This window comes from Taeniopygia guttata, chromosome 4 (genome assembly GCF_048771995.1).
Source record: "Taeniopygia guttata chromosome 4, bTaeGut7.mat, whole genome shotgun sequence".
Taxonomy (NCBI): Eukaryota; Metazoa; Chordata; class Aves; order Passeriformes; family Estrildidae; genus Taeniopygia; species Taeniopygia guttata.
In genome coordinates, this window is record NC_133028.1 from 49,197,994 (window position 1) to 49,218,650 (window position 20,657).

The 20,657-nt window shown below is 41.1% G+C and overlaps 1 long non-coding RNA gene across 1 annotated transcript; it reads left to right on the plus strand.

Annotated features, from left to right (window-relative positions):
• The first annotated feature begins 8,881 nt into the window (after positions 1–8,881).
• On the plus strand, positions 8,882–15,315 carry LOC140683868 (uncharacterized). Its single transcript, XR_012055440.1, has 2 exons — positions 8,882–9,262; positions 13,998–15,315. It is a non-coding gene; the product is annotated as an uncharacterized lncRNA (long non-coding RNA).
• Positions 15,316–20,657: the final 5,342 nt, after the last annotated feature.

Here is a 20,657-nt window from a genome sequence, read left to right on the forward strand (position 1 = left end):
TATAGGAGATGATAGAAGTCCTTGGAGGTCAGGATCTGAATTTGAAATGATCTTCACAACTTGGAGAAATTACTCCCAAATATTTAAATTAAAATCCTTCAGGGACAATCCAGGGTTCTGTGGTTGGGAAAGAGAGATGTAGATAGATAGGGGTGGGTGAAAGGTGGGGAAATAAGCAGTCAGCAGCATATTTGTAGAAGACTTGAGTATTGAAGGGAATAATGAATTAAATGTTCTGGATTATGGTTCAGCATCATCATCCTTAAGATACAACCAATATTTATTTTCCCCTCTTCACTGGGGTACTGCAACCAGGTGCTCCCTTTCCCTGCAGATGAAGAGAAAAAATCCAAGTAAATCAGACAGAACATGGGGCACTGAAAAGCACAAACTGTGAAGAGATGCCAAGGGAATTTGGTTTGTTCACTTTAGAAAAGGGAAGGCTGACAGTAACGTGGCAGCAGATGTCCAGTGTAGAGGTGGGGGCTGTGAGCAAAACAGCGAGCAATTGTTCTCTTTGGCTGTGGAGAGGACAGCAAGTAGAAGATGTCCAGATTTACCAGTTTATGTCAGGGTGAGAAGGGCTGGTGCAGTCATGCAAGGATGCTCCTTGCTGCTGGTTTTTTCTTTTCCTTAGGACAAGCCAGACAGTCCCTTTTGGGAACTCCTGGCTTTGTGTAAGTGTGGGGAACTCATGCCATGCAGTTTCTCCTACAGCTGCACATTTCTACTCAGAAAAAAAAAAAAAGAAAAAATGTTCTTATCTCTCAAGTTTCCATTTAAATGTTGCTTTGACTATATGCCAGAAATCGTTTGATTTGATGGTCTTGCATTGCTCACCATGAAAATGTCAACATTTATTCCCCATTACCATCCTCTGTATTGAAGATACTGCAGAATTTTAGTTCATAATAAGCCAGCTGGTCCATTACACATACCCTCTTTGTAACATCAGTTACTGCCTGCTTTAGACTCTCCTTCCTTCTCCATGGCAGCATCACTCCAACCTTTATTTCATGGAAGATAAGAGACAAAACAGGCTTATATAAATATTAATTGACAACGTTGTGAAAAAGATTATCTGGGAATCTGTTCCTTGGAGAGAGCAGCAAAGCAGGCTGTTGCATTAAAAACATCTTAATGCAGCTCTCCAGCAGAACACAGACACCCTTAATGCCACCACCTATTGCAACCCAGACAGTCCCTTCTTTAAATTATATATAGGCTGTGAGAAGTCCTTGATTATAGGGTACATGAGCAATAACCCCACAGTTAATGTCTTCTGGTTTGTTAGAGTGGCAAACACCCTCAGATTTGCTTTCAGCTATTAATTAACCAACCAGTCATTAACTGCTGCTAACAATTGATTTACAGGGAATTATTGCTTAAATAGCAGGAGGTATTTAAGAGGAAAATAAATTAAAACAAAGAACTGTTGGATCCTTGGGCACAAAAAGGACTCCTTGTAATATAGAGGATGGCTGCTACAGCACTGTAATTACAGAGTGATAAACAGTGATTGGGAAGTACGTTCCTTTCCAGAGACAATGACATTATGTCTCCTGGAAAGAGCCCTTTTGTCTACACTAATTGAATGATCTGAAATGAATGATGTTATCAGAAACCTAAGTGAGGCAACTAATGTTATATTTATGGGTTATCAAAAATGTTTAATCACAGCTGCGGTCTCTCCGAGATGTGTCATGGACACTGCAGCATCCCAAAAATATGATTGAGGGTTGGTGTGGCACATTATCTTAATTAGAAAAGAGAATTACAAGTTCTTCCATCGGTTCTGCCTCCCTCCACACTGGCAGAACAAATGAGACCTATTAACCTAAGCACAAGAAAACACTGCCTCCTAATGACACGTTTTCCTCTCTGTGGACAGAGAGTGAACAAGTGGTTGCAGAATTTAGGAAATAGGAATTGTGAATAGGAAATCGTGAGCCAAGTCAATTTACGGAGCTTGCAACACGTGAAACCCCACTCTCGAAACCCCAGTGCTGAACTTGCCCGTGTTTGTGCTGCCAAGGTCAGCGTCTGGGTTGAGTAAGCAGGAGCTGCTGGGCAGTTCATGGTGCATCTGCCCTTTCCTGGACCAGTAGAACCGTATTTCACTGCCCTCTCCTGGAGTGAGACGCTGCCTGCTCTGCTGCCTTCTAGGCCTTTCTGGTACCCCAGCACCAGCGAAAATGTGTTTAGGTACTGGGGGCACAGGGAGATCACTGCTCCTTTTTCAGGCCTGAGCCTGCGATTTCTCCTGCTCTGAGGCTCTGAGTGAGAAAGATGGGAAAAGGATGGGGAAGTATCACTGAAAAAATAGATCCTGTGCTTCAACTTTCGGGAATGTTTGCTTTCATTGGATATATGTTTCCCCTCCACCTGCATTTTTGGGAGTTGGTTCCTTGTAAATAGGCTGATAAAAGTGTGACCCGTCCCATGGGGGCACTGAGGAATAATGCTGAAGGCATTTTGCTTGAGGATTCGGTTACTGAAGTAGATTGGAGCTAAGGAAAACATCTGACTTGCTGTGGTAAGAAAGGGCATATCTTGGTCATTTTTAGAAAGTAAATTGGCAAAACCCTGACTAGAGTCCCATTCTGCTGCCTCCTGCCAGCAGCTGTGTCCTACCCTGTAGTCTTGCCTCTCTCACTTTCGTTTGCCTGGATAAGTCAGTGGAAATTCTATACCTAAGATGTGGGGACACGGAATCCCCCCAGATTTCAAATCTTCAGTCAAAATCTCTGGTTTTGTATCCAAGGTTCATAAGTGCTGCAATAATTATTTCCTCAGTCCTAAAATGAATAACAGACACTTCTGAATAAAACTTCAAACTCGTAAGCTTTCTCTTGTTCAGCTTCAGCTGGTTTGATGAGCATATATATACATATCTTTTTTGGGTTTAGCTTTGTTATGGATATCCTGGAAAGGAAAATCCATGGTAGCCTCTTGCCTTTGACAGCTCCCCTGCCCTTTCATTCAATACATATAGCTACAAAAGATTTCACCTTTTGATTTCCTGTAGGATACATAGCTGTTTATAAAAGGCTCTAGAGAACAACAAACATTAAGCAGGAAGAGAAGGTTGGAACATTTTGTGTTTCTTCATCCTACCATTCCTGACTGGCTGAATCTCAGTATGTTTCTGTACCAGGAGGTGGCACTGATAATTGCAGGGAACTGCAGCAGACCCAAACAGAAAACTGGTAAAACCTCTCTGTTGATACACAGTATGACTACAGTTGTGGAAATCTCCAAAAAGGATGTACATGTGTGTTTTAGCTTTATTTAGCTGCCTGCAGAAGAATAGGAGACAGCCTGTCTCTAGCCAGAATTCTCAATTCAGCCTCAAAATGGCAATACAGGAGTTTTATGAGTTGTCATAGGATGTGCAAAAATGAGCAGCTGCTGGCAAGAAGAGTATCAGTAGCAGGGTTCCCTAATGCATTTATAGTATTTCAAAACATCATCAAACTCTTATCCAGTCAGACATACTTATTCCTTCCAAAATATGCCTGAGAAAGTTCTAGCGCTCCTGGGGGCTGCAGAAGTAATGCTGGCATGGTTTTTGGGCTGAAAACTCTTCTGTAATGGTTGTAGAAAAAGGGCAAAAACCAGCCTAAATACCTTCAGGCACTGTCCTAGATATCTGGGACAGGGTAAGTGTTTTTCATCTTGGTATGAATAAACAGATATCAGAGTAGGGAATCCTACTCAAGGTGTTTCTCAGATGTTGATCCATGGATGGTGGTATTCTGTAAGATATCAGGAGGCATCCTGTTTAAAAATTGCAAAAATATTTTAAAACTCTCATCTATGCGAGCAAAAGAAAGGAACAAAATGAAGAATTATAGTAAGGAGTGAACAATCAGATGTCAGCATGCCCAAGTTATGGTTCTGATTGAAAATATTACAGTAACACTGCATAGAGTAGCCCTTGGGAAAAACAAATGTTTGGTTTTAATATCTATTATCACTCTTGCTTCCATGGTGTCTTCACTGTGAGGAACAATAACAGCTCCTGCCTCTCCTGAGGATGCAACTTTCCCCCTGCTCTCGGTCTGTGAGAAAGGAGAGAGGGCTTTTCTTGCCTTGGAAAATATGAAGGGGGCTTGTGGTAGCTCTTGCTTGAAGGCATTTTGGAGATACTAGAAGTGTGTCATTCAAATCTCCTGCCAGCCTAAGAAATTTTAAAGCTGCACTTGTGATCTCCAAAGAGGTTTGTAATTCCAAAGCTGTAAGCATGAGAAAGGGATGTCTTCCTCAAAACTCATTCTGGAGTTTCCCTATGTAGTTTCCTAAGCCTAATTGAGGCATAAGCACAAGGTGCTAAAATACAGCAGCTGTGCCCATGCCCAGATGTGAACCTCTCCTTGCACAAGGCTTGCTTCCAGTTCTTGGCTGGCCGTCTCAAGCACAACCTTCTGAAGGCTTACCCTGACATGCCTGCAGAGTAAGATGTAGCAGGAAAACTAAATAAATTGTGCTCTGTTGGAGGACGCAATACTTTTAGACAGTTGATATGACTGGTTTTGGTGGGAAATAAAGTCCAGTTCCTACCATTAGACAGCCTATCCAACTTGAAGTGCAAATTTCTTCAGGCCAGGGATCAAGCAGACTTTTTTCCAATTTTAGCTCTGTGAGTATGAAGGAGCCAATAAAATTATTGATTTAGTTTGTGTAGTGATGGTTGCCTCTAATTGTATCACCAGCTCCTCTCTAAACAGTTACCATAGTAATGAAAAATATCTGTAAGGATTTAGAGATTTTTAGGGACAACAAATGCATAATTTAGTCCAAGAAATATCCAAGAAAGAAGTGATTAGGAGGAGATAATACTGGATTATTTTTCTGGATGGTATTTCTCTGTGCACACCATGACATAGCCACAGTCCCTATCCATTTGCACACCTGTTCTTTGCTCTTATATCTTCATCTCCCAGGATCAATAGGGATTGTTTATTGAACAAATTTGCTTCCTTCTTTAACTAGACTTAGACAAACTCAGAAGAAAATGCCTTGCCTAAACAGCACAGTTCACTTTTTATGCTGTAGGAATGAACCTGACATTTATTTAATGTCATCTCTCTTTTTTCTCACATTTAATCAATATTAATTGATCTCTAGTGGTCTTAGTTCAACTTAGTGAAATATGGCATGTTTGAAACAACCAGAAAGCTGATGAGGTAGATACAGTAACTGCTTTGTTTTGGTTTTTTTCCCTGTTGTTATCTAATTAATGTTTTTTCTTCTTTTCCTTAATTTCATCTTTCCTTTGGAATATAAATTCAAGGGACCTAATGCAGGTAGAATGATTTCATTGCTGTGGTGTTGAACTAAAGTCTGCTAAAATCCATGCCAGAGCATTAGTAGCAGCATTTGAAATAACCTTATTTTATGTTCTTTCCAGTCAAATGGGGTTTTTGGTGACTATTAGAGAATTTAGATCAAACTACAGTAAAAAAAGGCTCTGAATAGAGCCTATGAGCAATTTTAAGACCCTCATTATTTTGTGGGTTTCAGGTACATGAATGAGCTTTGTGTGAGGTGTTGCCTGCAGTCATGGATAATTCACAGACTGGTCATTATATTATACCTTCTTCTTTTTAAATTTGAAACACAGGAAAGCATTTATTCTCCCTCTAAGTTTTTTTTTTTTTTTTTTAAGGCTTGATATGTTATTAAGTCACTGTTTAAGAGTCCAAATAAATGTTTCAAGCGTTGAGTGTGAGCAAGAAAGGTCTGCAGCAAGGACTGTGAGCAGCTCTGAAACTGCCTACAAAAGCTTTCCTTGCTCCAAGCTATGCAAAATATTTGAGCAGAGGAAAGAGGAGAAGGCTGACATTTGGATTAAGAATTGTTGGACTATGAGTGTTTTTGAGACTGAAGATCTGGCAGCAAATAAGGTGAACTGAAGTGTAGCTTATCTGTTTGGCTGGATTTCCAGGCCTAACAAGTCTCTCATCCAGGAAGTGTACAGATTCCCAAGGGAGGAATGGGGATGGAAAAATATTTTTTCACTGAGAGTACTTTCACAGGTATTCTTCCCTTTTGACAATTATTCCCAAATAGCTTATTTCTTTCAGCTGTGTGCAAGGCTCACCTGCACCTGGGTGTCAGAAATTTGTACTTGAAGGGCCATTTCTTGATGAAATATCAGGGCAGGGAGCTTCACAATAGCCTTGAGATTGTCCTGACCTTTTATCCAGCACTTCTCACCAGAAGTTAACTCTTTCACACACAGGATTTTGTTCACATTGCTCTAATCCAGAACATTTAAGGTATTGACAATTAGTACAGAATAACAACAAAGCACTGACTGAAAGCCTGAAAAAGAGAAGAGTCTGGGGTGGCTTTATGGTGTCCTTTCAGGGGGGCCTACATGAAAGCTTGAGGAGGACTTTTCACACGAGCATTTAATGATAGGACAAGGGGGAATGGATTCAAACTGAGACAGAAGGTTTAGATTACACATTAGGAAGAAATTCTTTACTGCAAGGGTGGTGAGGCACTGGCACAGGCTGCCCAGAGCAGTTGTAGGTGCCCCCTTCCTGGAAGCGTTCATGGCCAGGCTGGATAAGGCTTTGAGCAGCCTGTTCTAGTGGAAGGTGTCCCTGTCCATGGCAGGGGGTGGAAACTGGATGCTCTTTAAACTGGATTGGTCCTCCAATCCAAACCATTCTATGGTTCTGTGAAAGAGGCAATCTTTCTCTCAGCTGGTTTTATCTGAAACATCTGATGTTATTTCTGCTGAAGTGTAACTCCTCAATGAAGAAAGCACTTCTTAAAGAAAAAGAAGCATCACATGGCATGAAAAGGAGCTTTCATTTGGTATCCATGTTGGAAGGGGGCTATAGGCGCATAATTCTGGTTTCTGTGAACTACTTATAGAAAAGTGTTACATAATTTCCTGGGGATAAAATGAAAGGCAGAGAGAAATTCAGCTAAAGAGGGTTTCATAGACTCTAAAATATTTGTAGGAATGTTTTCAAACTTTCAATCTTATTGTATTCAGTCAGTTATGATGCTTTGATGTTTAATTTATGTATGCAAAAAATACCTCTCTTGGGAATGATAATTTGATTTCTGTAGCTTATTTCCACAAGGGTTGAGCAGGTTTGTGACCAATCTCGCCATACCAGGTGAATTTGTTTCAGTTTAAATGGCTTCAAGACCACAGAAGGAATGAGGAGGAACACCTCTCACATCTTGCTTTCTATCAGAAACCCATTCACATCTACAGGAATGTCTCCTTGGAGAATTAACACTGGCTGTTAAATACCACTGGCTGTGAAATACATAGAGGGAAAAGAGACCTTTTAAACACAATGTTCACCTCTTTGTGCACATTCTTTTCTCAAGATGTTTTGGCCTTGAGTGCAGGAAGCTTTTCCTGTCACTTTATGAGCAAGCCTAAAGTCCACATAAATTCAGATGTGCCCCAGGAATGAAATAAAAAATTAAAATATGCAAGTGATAGGATACTGATTCAGGATTGGATCTGGGTACCTGCACTGGGACTTGTTTGAAATTGCTTTGGTTTGCTCTAAGACAGTAGCCTGGGTTTCTGGATGGACTCGGGGAAACTTGAAAGGCATTGTTTAGAAGGGCTGCTGGCTTTTCCTACAGTGCATAGCAGATCTTGTTAGGAAATGAAGGGGAGGAAACTGGGCAACAGCACTGCTCAGCCATGAGGAAATGCACAATGAGTGTGATGAAGCCAGCAGCTGCAGGACAATGGGAACAGGCTGGGGCTATTTTTGTTAGATGTGAACAATCAATCAAATGTGTGAGACCTTATCATCTTCCCTTCTCGCCTTCTCCCCCCACTTTCCTTCAACACTGGAAATCGTCCCAAAGAGAAATAGCTTTCCTTTTCTCTTAGCAGTTGATTACCGTAATAATTTTCTCTTTCATCTCAGAGCAGGTTTCTTCTGGAAGCCTTTGATGGCTTCCTCTGAGCACAGTTATTGTCTTGCTGTGGCTGAGTGACTTGCAGCTGGGTCATACCCGGCACTGTGAAACTGCATGTATAAACTGCATTTATCAGTATTGATAAGTAAGTAAGGGTCTCCTCATCTCTCACTTGCTGGATGTAGAGGCTGGAAGCATTTCTCCCAGAGTTATCCTCAGGGCAGAAATCTGAATTTGAACTGGGCATAGCTTTCACAGATGGAAAATAAACAGCAAGTGTTTCCACCCTATAAGATGTAATGAGAAAAAATACATAATTAAGATGGTAATCAGTGCTCCAATAGCTGAATTCTCTGTTATTTTTATGACTCTTTTCTCAGAACAGTCTTTTTAAATGTCACAGCAATATTAGCTCCAACTTACAAATGGAAAAATACAAGGACATAAACACATGATTTATGGTGTTAAATGAAAAAGAAAAGAAAAACCTTTTTTGCTCTCTCTAAACAGAATTACATTCTTATTTTATATTCAGATATAAGTGAACTCTCACAGTATAGTTATGTCTAATTTATGTCATTACAATATTCTATGTACCAACACCAGATATAGTACCCTAGATTCTCATACTTCATAAATATGAAAGGAATATTAATTTGTAAATTAGTTTTTCCAACATCTTGTGATATTTCAAGCATTCACTGAAAGAGTACTTCAGATTTGCTATTAATTTTTTAAAAATCTTCAGTTCTTTGCTGTGTAAATCCTTCTCCTTGTGTTAAACAGCCTATTAGTCATGGAAGATCAATACTTTTTGCTCTTCTATCAATTATCTTGGTATCACTTGGTACCACAGTTCTTGCTACTACTTAAATTTCATTATAATGATATGTTTACATTGGTAACAGTTCGATCAAAACTGGATGTGTTTATAACACTTACCACAGTTGAGATTAACAGCTTACTTCCACTTTACTACAAGGAAACTGCTAAACTGGCTGTAATTCCTAATCAATATAGGTATAATTCTTAGAATTCAAATAGGTTTTTAAGTGTTGCCCGGGCTGCTAAAGGTGACATGGATGTCCTGCAATTTGTCATCCAGCTGCCTCAGAATCCATTTCCAGTCAATCGTTTCATCCTAATTCCAGTTACCAAACCCAGCAAGACTTAATTACTAGCTCTTTTTTTGTTTTTTTTTTCCCTTTTTCCCAGTGCCTTTGCTTCTCCTAGGCTTGGTTTAATGAGCAGCAATGTTATATCATGAAAGAATCTCAAAACACCTAATGACTCAATCCATCATCATTATAACACATCCATGCCTACTGCAGAGGAGATGCTGCTGGTGAGTACGGCTGTCTGATTCCTTCTTTAACCCGTGAGGATCATAAACTTTCTCTTATCATCCCATTAAAGTGATAACTCAGGGTGATAACAACTCCACACTTCACTACATTTGTCCAAATATGCTTCTCTGTTCCCGATTTGTGTCTACCAGTTCCCCGTGATTTTCTCAGAACCAAGATCAATTTCACTGGGAAGCGCTGCAGCTCAGACTCAGCTCAGTACTTGGAATGAAGAACACAGACTTCTCAGAATAATGGAGTTGATTGTCTGCACCTTGAATAATCATTCTTTGTCAGTGTTTGACTGTGTTTTGTGGGAGGACCTAAGTGTGTTTCTGAGCATGCCTCAGGCACAGGCTGCTCCCATATTAGAGGGCACCTGTCCCTACTCAGTGTATCCCTCTTTGCTCTCACCCACCTGGTACCAGGACATTTTTGGGATAGGTCACTCAACGAAACTGCCAGGCACTTTCTGGGCGTACAGTGGGACTTGGTCACAGCTCAGGCCAAATGCACCCAAAAGAGGTTTGATCAACTTCTCTCCCTCTCACAACCCCTGCCTTGTTGCCTTCACAGCCATCATGTGAGAGGGAGTTTTGGACTTGCATGTTTGAGCAAAATCTTGGATAGATAAACACTGTTCCATTGATCAGGGGTAAGATGTCATCCTGAGGGAGACCAGCACTGTAGTCTAGGCAGAAACTCTACTGAAAATAGATGCCTAATTCCTATTAATTTCTCTTGCTGCTCAGTTTGAGTGATGGGAGCCTTAAAGAAGGTGTTTGGTCAAACCCTACCAGAGGTATTTTCTTTCTGGATGTAGTTTTACTGGACCAAACTAATATAGTCTAGGGAATAAGAGCTTCCAGACAAGTAAGTGTCTAAGTGTTATAGCACCATGCTTTTTCTTTTTGCCTTTTTTATCTCCTGACTGACTTTCTGAACAGAATAAAATAAGATTCAGCAAAGTCTTTTAACAGCTTACATGATTCCATAACTGGATTTCCCTGGTTTCAGGGGAAAAAATGAGCTTCAAAACCTCTTCTCTGAAGCAGCTAGAACTCAACTTATCTCTTGCCCCTATGGCCCTTCCCTGGAAAGACTGCCGCCCTCTGACTTTGGCTCTGAATTGCACAGTGAAATGCTCAGAAAGTGGAGCCAGGTTTGATCAGTGCTTCTGAGTATTTCAGAGCTCTGTCATCAAGATGAGAACTTTCTTTTCAAATCAACTCAGAGAAAAAATACACGAGAGGAACAGGAAAGATGATAACCTCTCAGCTCACACAGCACAAAGCTGATTTTGATGTCATTGGAGACAGACAATATTTTTAATCTAATTCTCACAAGTGAGTCTGAGTTCAGTGAACCTGGGATCTGTTTCCACTCTCAGGCATAGCGAATCAAAAGCAGTTTCTCAGCAAGTCCTGAATACACTGGGCTCTCCATCTAATTGAAGTAGGCAAGACTGATGGGCCCCAGCTATGTGACTATCAGCAAACCTGCTTCAGGAGTTCCAGTGTGAGCAGATGGGTCCCTTCAAAAGCATCCACCTCTCTCCACTGCTCACTGCTTTCACAGGCATGGACTGCATGGGTATAAATGATGCTCAGGCTGGGCTGGATGAATCCTGTCCCATCTTCTAAGCAGCTTTCCTGTATCTAATGATGGAAAAAATCTTTCTCATTTCCACTCCTTCTGCCTGAGATTGTAAATGTGACTGCTTTTCCCAGTGAAGAAGTTTGACAGGTTAGCAATGGCAGGTTGTTAATACTTAGATGACTTCAAGTACAATATCAGATTTGTTGCCTGGCTTGGGGTTTGTCTAGACAAGTTGTTTTATTAGATAGCAGATGGTTTGAAAATTGTTTGCAGTGACAAGGCCAAGTAGAGTTGGAATTATTTGTTCCCAGATCTGAAGGAATGGGGTTGGGAAACCGGAGAGCAAAACTCCCACATTTCCCATTCAGATTGAAAAATGCATATAGATTTAGATTTAGATACAGGTATGTGTGTGTCTATTAGTGAGGGAAATAAGGCTCACTCTGTTTATCATGGATACTTAAGCAGCTCTAATCAATCACAGGACAAATTTCCTTAATACATCCTTAGTGCCAATATTGGTATAGCAAATTTACAGTCTATGAGAGTTCTTCACTTTGAGTCATTCTTCACCTTTCTCCTTTGCCCTTCTAAGTCTTTCTCAGTCCCCATTCCACCCTTCTCTGCCCATCTGTTTCTTCCCATCTCTGCCTTTCATTCTCCTCTGCCCTTCTTCTCTGCCCTTCGTTTTCTTCTCCCTCATTTCTCTGCCTGCCTCCTGTCTCTGCCCTTCTTCAGCCTTCTCTGACCTTCTCTTTTTTCCTGATCCTTTGTCCTTCTTCCTCCTTCATCTCCATCCTTGTTCTCTGGTATTCTGTTCCATCTGCCCAGATCTGTCTGACCTTCTCTGACATTCTTTCAACTTCTCCGACCTTCTCTTCACTTCTGTTGTTTTCTCTGCCCTTCTTTAACCTCTGCCCATCTCCACTCTTCTCTGCTTTTCTGCCATTCTTCCCCTCCTTTTTCACCCATATTTACCAATCCTTTTCCCCTTGCTCTTCTCTGCAGCACTCACCCCATCTCTGCCCCGTTCTGCCCTTTCTTGATATTCTTTGATTTTATTGTCTTTCTTTCTCCCCTTTACACACCTTTTGGCCCCTTGATCACTGCCTGTCCATCTCTACACACTGTTCTCAACCCTTTTTTGCCTTTCTCTGTCCTTCTTCACCTCCTCTACTGTGCTGTCCCCGTGTTATAAAACCATAGCTATAGGCCATACCCCCTACTCTCTTTCCCTTCTTTCTGCCATTTTCTCTGCTGTTCCCTGCCTTCCTGTGCCCCTCTCCCTCCCTTCCTTTCCCCTTTCACCTGCCTGTGTCATCAGGATACCTGGAGTTAACACTGTTAATTTATTTAATGCTATTCCTCAGGATCAGTAAATCTATTTTTTCTGTACACTTGATGCTAACACTTGATGACAGCTGCACATCACCATAGAAACCAGGACAGGTTCTTCTGTAAGCCAAAGGTTAATTTATAATTATTTTTAAAAACATCTTGCTCAGATGCATCAGTGTAGACAGGACTTGTCCTAAACCTTCTTCCTTACCAAATAATCTATCTTTCTATTTTAGCTCTTCCAAAAATACATTAACATGGCTATTTGCTTAAGACAGAGTCTCCATAAGGTGTTATACAAGATAACTGTCTGATTCTGAGTGTTTGTAGCTATGTTTGCAATTGACAGAGTTACTGACAGCCCCAGCTCTCTGTAGGATGGCTGTGGACCAGAGCACAGATGACTCATTGTGTATGATGTTGTTTCACACCAAAGTGTTTGCTCTGTGTACTGAACATGTGTGCGAGTCAATAGCAAAAATTTGAGAACAAACACAGCTTAGATGGAAATAAATTCACATTTACTGAAATCATTATGCCCAAGTCAGAAACAACAATACAAATGTATTTTAAAAGGAATTTTACCTGGGATGGTTCTTGTGTCTTCTACCGATGTTTGAGGGTCAGGCAGTGTGAAAAGAGGTCTTGGCATTTCCTTGCAGCAAAAGTCTTTTCATTCCAGAGATGGGCAGAAGGGAGTTTGGGTCACTGCTCAAACTTCCCCCATGCAGCAGCAATACCAAATAATTGGGTGGTATTTTTCCCTTGGAAACACAGACTTTTGCCAAAACTGTTTTTCTCCCCCAGCTGCATTTTCAGAGTTCAGCCGATATCCGAATAACTGGTTTTGTATTGGGAGCTATTTACTTGCCTTGTTGCCAATTAACCATCCCCTAAAGCCCTTGCACATCTATACGGTGTAGTTAATAAAGTCCTTTTGATCTGGTGATGCTGATAATGTCCCCCTAGGAACTGGCTCAGTCACATGGAGGTGTCCCCTCAGCTGCCCCCTCTCTCCCCAGCTGAACTAATACAGATCTCTGAGAACAGCACATTACCTCAGTCCCTCAGAATGCTTGACTGTACCTCTGGGCCACATCTTCTTTTATTTAAAAAACCCTCTACAATGTATGTTGGAAGATTTCCCATCTGTGGGACATTATACACATATAAAGGCAGTCTCCTACTGCAGAGTCCCGTTTATGAAGATGTGGAAAAGGGCACAGAAACAATCCTCTTACCTGGTTGGCAGTTAACAAATTGCATTTGTGCTAGCGTAAGAGATTAAACTATGTAATTTACTTATAAAATCAGGTTTCTCATGGAGTATGGGTATAAACCCACAAAGACTTCAGGAATTTTTACTGGGCTTTGAATTGTGTCCATAAGAACTTGCTGTAGGTGACAGCCTGGTTCAGACAGTGCTGTCTCATGGGCATCACTAGGATGAGTCACCCTCACTTATGTGGAGGCTTCTATATGTTGTAATGTGCTCAGGGAACTGGGGAGCAAAGGAAATCCTCTCAGTCATTCCCCCAAAGTCTCTGGCAATGTCCCTTCTGCAAAGTATTTCCGCACCCTAGACCTGCTCTTGCAGCCTGTGTGTTTCTGGAGCGCAGCAGCCAATGAAGCCAAGATGTTTCCACCCTCAAGGAGTGTCCCGAGACATGGCTAAGCTTTGTCAGCAACAAGGCTCCAGATGTGGCCAGGCTGGGACAGACAGGGAATTCCCATTTTCTTATGCTACAGACAAGCCACAAGGCTGCAGTACCATCCCTTTCTATTCTGTGCTTGCAGAGGCTGAGCTGCAACAATGTCACTTCCACCGAAAGCGAGGAGCCACCTCCTGGGACCAGCCTGAGGGACAAATCCAGCCTTGAAAAACAGCCAGCAGGATGACATGCAGATCAAAGGGGTATTGCAGAGCTCAGCTGCAAGAGATCCCTTAGAGACTTTTAAAAGCATTTTAGCTCACCCTTAACTTCCTTGAAATGGAGCACAGGTTCTCTCTGGAAGGAGAAGAAGCGCAGAGTTTGGTACATGCCCTGAAAAGCACAGGCACCTGAGGAGTATTGCCATCTTCTGTACCTGTTTGCTCACTGACTGTGTAATTTGCAAGAGGTTTATTATTCCTGTTGTACCTTTGGGAAAATTACTCCACAAATCTCTGAGGCTAGAAAATCTCTGTTTTGATGACAATTAAAAATTTTAAGTGTCATCACAAAAATTTTAAATGTGGTGTGTGTATGTATCCAATGTCCCACAAACTGTGGGCAATGTGTATGGGTTTGAAAGAATTTTCCCAAAAGCAAGAGGAAGAGCAGTTATTTCAGTATTTCATGTGCCTTATGAGAAAAAGAGTGGGGGTTTTGTTTTGTTTTGGTCTCTTTTTTTCCCCCAGTTTCCACGCTCTAGTTTGATTTATCAGTCCATCAATGGACATAAACAGTGTAAGTGCATGAGTGTATCTGCATGCCAGCGCAGGTTTCCAAAAGTGCACAGGCTACAGTGAGCCATCCTATTTTGTAGTTAAATTCCATGTCTCTGATGGATTTCCCCATACTGTTGCTAGGAGATGAAGGTAATGCCTAACAAAGGATATATTGACAAAAAAATTTCCAGAACAAATCTATCTTGTTATGGTAAATAGAGACTGACATAAAATGGATATTGCTGGATTTATTTCCTTAGTGGTGGCACTGGCAAAATTGCACACATCAAGTGAAGGTGAAATTTCCCCATCACAAATGCAGTTTTGTTTTGTTTTGTTGACATAAAGACTTTCAATGTGTTTAATGCCGAAAGCGCTGCTGCCTTTCAGTGTGCTTTGTTGCTAGGCTAATAGGATGAACACATCCTACATCAGCGATTTTCCTTCTTCCCTCCTCTGCTACTTCTCCCTTTCAGGAAGAAATGTGGCTTAGCCAACTGGTTTCCCTCTTTTCATGACTCTTCTGGGAAATGCAGATTCCTTCTTTTAAAGAAGGGAATAAGTGTGCATGACTTGGGACATGTTGAAATTTGGCAAAGAAGCAGCTAATGCAATGGAAAAGCAGATCAACCTCTTGCTTTATAGCTCCAGGCACATCTACATCAAAACAAAACAAAATACAAAGTTAAATGGAAATCTAATAAAGAGAGGAACTCCAGGAATTCTCATGGAAAGATTAAATTTCTAGAGAATGACAAATTTTCTCCCTTTCTTCTGGTGACATAATAAACACACAAATAGATTTGAACAGCAAAAGTCAACATGACTTGAGCCATATGAAACAAAAATTTTGCTGGAGAAAAAGTTAAGTTCTGGTGTGGCATTTATGTTTTCCCATCCACTGCCATCCCAGCAGTTCCTATGCCACCACAGGAGTCTCTAGCTCTGAACACAAGCACGTAAACAACTTGCTGTCCAGAAAGATGAGGTCAAGGCTGAAAAGTAGTTTCCTCTTTCAGGGTAGGAAAGGAGTGAGGGAGAAACACATTACCCTTCATTCTCCTATATGCATCATTGCACAGAGGGAACAGAGAATCCGAACTTTTTTGAGTTAAAGCTACTGTGTCTCTGACTCCACAACTGTGCAAATACTGTGCTGGTTTCATCTTGGGTGTGAATCTGCTCACACAGGCAGGGCCATCTGCACAGAGCAGTGGCAGATGTGGTCCCCTCCTCTGTTCACAAATGAATGATGTGGAAGGGAATGAAGGCAGAAATTGTCACTTCTTATCATCTCACCCCTTAGCTGGTCCCCTCTTGGGATGCTTCTTTACCTTCTGCTTTGTTTACCTTCTGCCTTGCAGGGCACAGCAAAGGTGAACTCACCAGTTGGCCAGAAAAATGCAAGTGGGAAAGTAGGTGACACATCATGCCTGGAATCACTCAGTACCATCACAGCCATTCCCTGTTTTGCGGGGAGGGAGGGAAGTGCTGTTTCTCTGGCACTGATGAGAAAGTCTTTGAGAAGCACTCTTTCCACCACAGCTCTGAACATCTGTGTCAACTTTTGTAGCACTGGTTATCACAAACAAAAGTTGCCACAAGTCAGAAATCTGCATTAAATTAGTCGATTTGCTTGCAGAAGGTTTTAACTAGACAGGAATGCATTGAGATGTTATCTCTATTTGTTTTGATGGGCAGGGGAGAGGGGACAGCTGGGAAAGGCCTTGCAGCTCCTACTGTTACTGCACTTATCCGGTTTTCTGCTGTAATATCCTGTTTTTAGATGCTTCCATTTCAGCCAAGCATTAACCTTTTAGGATGAGACTGACCATGCTGGGACGGCGCAGGCCTGCACCTCTGAAATATAAGTTTTAAAAAAAGGTGATATAATTTTTTTTCCAGATTAAAGCCAAGTGAGGGGGTGGGGGGCAATATTTTATTCTATATTAAAAGATCACTGCAATTTCGTTGCTTTGAGATTTGGCATGGTGGTAGCCGTTAGGTGAAAAGGCTGTTTACTGAACATATGGCAAACCAAGCACATTTAGCCAAAGTAAAAAAATAGTAGCAATAAGCCCTTAAAGCACAAGCAGAGCGCACTTGCATTCAGCAGAGACTTGGTTCTCAAGACTGTATTGCTTAAGGATTTGCTTCTTATAGATGTGTCCTGTTCGTTTCCCTCAACTTACAGCTCTGCAGGGTGCGGATCCTCTCCCCACAAACCTGTCTGCAGAGCCTGCAGCGCAGTGCAGGAGGCACCTCTTGGTTATGCACAGAGGTACAGCTAGAGAGTGGAAAATAGAGCAGAACTGAGAGTTTGGACAACCTCCACCAGAGCTGAAATGTGGCTGCTCTCTGCTAGATAGTGATGCCTTCTCTGGGCTGGGGCTGACTGCAGTGGGATGACAGACTGCAAACAAAGCGCTGCACCAGTACAACACACCAGGCAGCCTGGAGTGGGAGGTTTGGGAAACAATCTGATGGATGGGGAGAGATGGAGAAAAGATAGCAAAGATGACCAAGGAGATTTTGCAAGGAAGAGAGAGTTGCTGGGTAAAATCTGAAGGAAGATTGTTAAAATCAGGAGCTCTGAGGAGGGCCAAAAAGTTGCATATTAAAATAGGGACAGGGCACAGGAGTGACTACTGGGACACAGTAAAGTAACAACATCAAGAAATTAACAGAACAGGAAAAGAAAAGCAGAGAAGAGAGAGCTTTTCCTTCTTCTTTTATATTTTGCCAAGTGCTTATTTTCTTTAGCCAGGCAAGTGTAGTTCATATCCAAAGGGTCATTCATGGGGATGGTTAAAAATCAGAATAAAGTTTTCTTCGGCCCTTTGCAGCTTTAGGCTGAGCACCGGAGCCACTCTCACAATCTTTGTAGCACTGGTGACTTCTTTTTGGAAAGACCAACAGGTAGGGTGTTGTTAAGCACCCATTTTCTACTGTCTTTTGTAGAACAGCAACATGCAGATGCTCCTGAAAGCTGTCCTCATATCATTTCTCAGCTTCAGAGAGCTCCAAGTGCTGTGAAAGGCAGCACTCTGTGACTTTTCAGTGTCAGCCAAAAGTTGAACACAAGCTTTCAAAGCACTTGAGTCCCTATTGGTTTAAACAAAGCTTAGACCATCGGGTGTGATGGCCGTGAAGTTCTGGGAAAATGTTAGTGACCAGGGTGCACTCACAATGGAAAATTTTTGACTACCAAAGAATTCATCTGATAAATGCTCTTATATAGCATTGACTCTGCATCACTGTCATTTCTCAGGTATTTACTGGACTTCAGCAAATTGTCTTCAGCAGGCTTGAATCAGCATTCAGTAAGTTGGTCAAATGTGACTGAACTCTGTGGCCTCTTAATAGTGAATTAAGTGTATTTTTTGTTCCACTAAGTGTTTCTTGGGGAAAAAACCCAGCATTTTCTGGCATGTCCCCAGTATTATGGGACTGCCATTACATACATATTTATTTAGCTCATGCACTGGCAAATTACAGTGGAAAAAGCCTTTTCACAGAAGCTGCAAATAGAAGAAAATCTTAGCTGTATGCAAAATTCTATTTCTTCTGTGGTCCTGCCCTTACAAGAAGCAGCCACAACTCTTTTCCTATCCATCCAAATTAGATATTTTTCAGTACTTGAACATAATATTCATCTGCCTTGAGTGGCTCCTAACTTTGTGAAGAGCAGATGGGCTGTGATAGCCATGGGTTGCCGCACTGAGTGTCTCAAAGCTCACCAGAGTGACTTTAACTGCTTTAGTTTCTCCTGCATTCCTAACACTGTTCCAACATCTTTGTTTATTAAGTGTGCCTTGGGCTGTAGTCTTGTGTCCTTCTCTTCTGTTTCACTCTCTCCTCTGCTCACCTGTGAAGATTGTTACTAATTCAAATATATTTCAGATACCTCTGTTCACTGAAACCATACCTATGTATTATAGGACTCTTTAGAGAAATGTTTGGAGCTGGCTTCACTTTTGCACTCTGCTCTCAGACAGCTTGTATTAAGTTTTCTGGGATCTGTCCAGGTGTGTAGACATAAGAAAAGATTCCGTAAATTTTATGGAATATATAAAGAATATATAAAGTATAAGACAGGAAAACTCTGGAAACATAAACGATAGTTTATAGTTATCTGTAAACTGTGAAATACCAGATTATTTCGTGATTCAAGTATAAGCATGTACACATGGTATGATAGTCTGCATACAAATGATATTGAACTCTTAAAATACCATTGCAATGTCCCACAAAGATTTTTTTTTAGGAAAAAAATATCTCTATTAAGCTAACTTTTTTTCCCTAACAGACATTATGAGTTAATTTCATTGAAAGGAAAATATTTTTTAGTGCTCCTGCTTCACTCTGCATGACAGACTGAAATGTTGATAATGGCTAATGACTCAAAACAATCAGCCATTTGTGGAGGTGAGTAATTGGCTCACGTATGCTGACCTGAGAGGAGCTGTCATGTCTTAGAAGGGGTTATAAACCATCAAAGACCCCCAAAGTGTCCACAGCGCCTTTCTGGGGCCTTTCATCCCCACCCCTGATGGATCGGGATTGCAACCATCACCTCAACCAACAGCTCATCACAGGATCCATGTGTGGTGGTATCTTTCTACTCTTATCCTTTCTTTCTCTTTCCTTTTTTTTTTTACACATTGTAACCAAATTGCTCTAAAATAAACCCTACATATATATATTTATGAACACTGATCATCAAGTGTTGTTTCAGTCTAATTCACCCCAAGGGATCTATTAAGGAGAACTTGAGTTACCCTTGCCTTCAGGGGAAAGTCATAATGTGAAGATATGGGTTCTTTTTGAAGAAAAATTTATTTATGAGGCAGTAATTAGTTTTTAATTCTTCATTACAATTACCTCAGCCAATCTATTTGCCTGAACTTCATAATGTGTGAAACCTGCCCTGTTTTTCAAAGCACAAAGTCTAAAAACAAAAATCTAAAAGTTAATTTTGGAAGAAATATTGATTGTGTTCAGTCACTAAAAAGTTTCTTTATTGTTTCCTCTCCTACATTCAGAATGTCTTAGAAACTGCATATGTGCAGTCTTTATTTAATGTAAAAAGGGATTTCTAATAGTAGAACCTTAATGAAGATCTTCTAAGAGAAGAAAACAAAGTTAACCAGATTGTGGGAATATATGTTCCAAGTAGATGGAATGGGATGTCAAATGTAGTTGCAGAATTTCTTTTACAACTAAGGAAAGATATTCAAAACCTTAGCAGAACCTTTAATTCTTATTGTGACATAACTGTGATAGCACTGTTGTGGTCTCATTCCAAATAGGACCTTATAATTAATTACAAAGTCATTAAGGTTATAACATTATCATCATCATCATCATCATCATCATCAACATCATCACCATCATCATCATCATCATCTTCCTTTCTGCCTTTCGTTTGTGTCCTGATGATGTGGTTTTCTATCCATACAACTGCTATTTATCTCATAAAATATACAGGATAAAGTCTTGTTTGGCTCCAAGTGTGGCATGCAGAGCAATCTAGCTGCAGTGGTGTTAATTAGACTACAGCTATTTTGCATATCAAATATATCTGTTCAAATTTCAGCAAGAGTTGGTGTAATTTAGATACAAAGACTGTGAAGACATGTGGAGGCCTTTGTGCGTAAAGATACCGCTTAAATGTAAACCACTGCGCTTTGATGCCAGCTACACGAGGTGTGATCAACAAAGGGGGCTGTGGAGATGAAGCTGCTTGGATCCTCACTGAGGGGGAAGCATCTCCTCTCCTTTCCTCCCCAGGACTTTACTCAGGGCGCTGGGCTTAGGTTCCTCTTCTCTGAGCTGTCTGGCAGAAGGACCTAAGGGACGATCAAGTGATTTTTTTTTTTTTAATTAATTTTCTGCCTGTGTTCCTTTCTTTGCTTCACATGAAGACTTTCCTGTAACAGAAAGAAAACTGCCTTTCTAGCACACTTCCAAGTTCAGCCTTGGACACGTCACTTAGTGAGCCTTTGCACAAAGCCCCTGCCGCT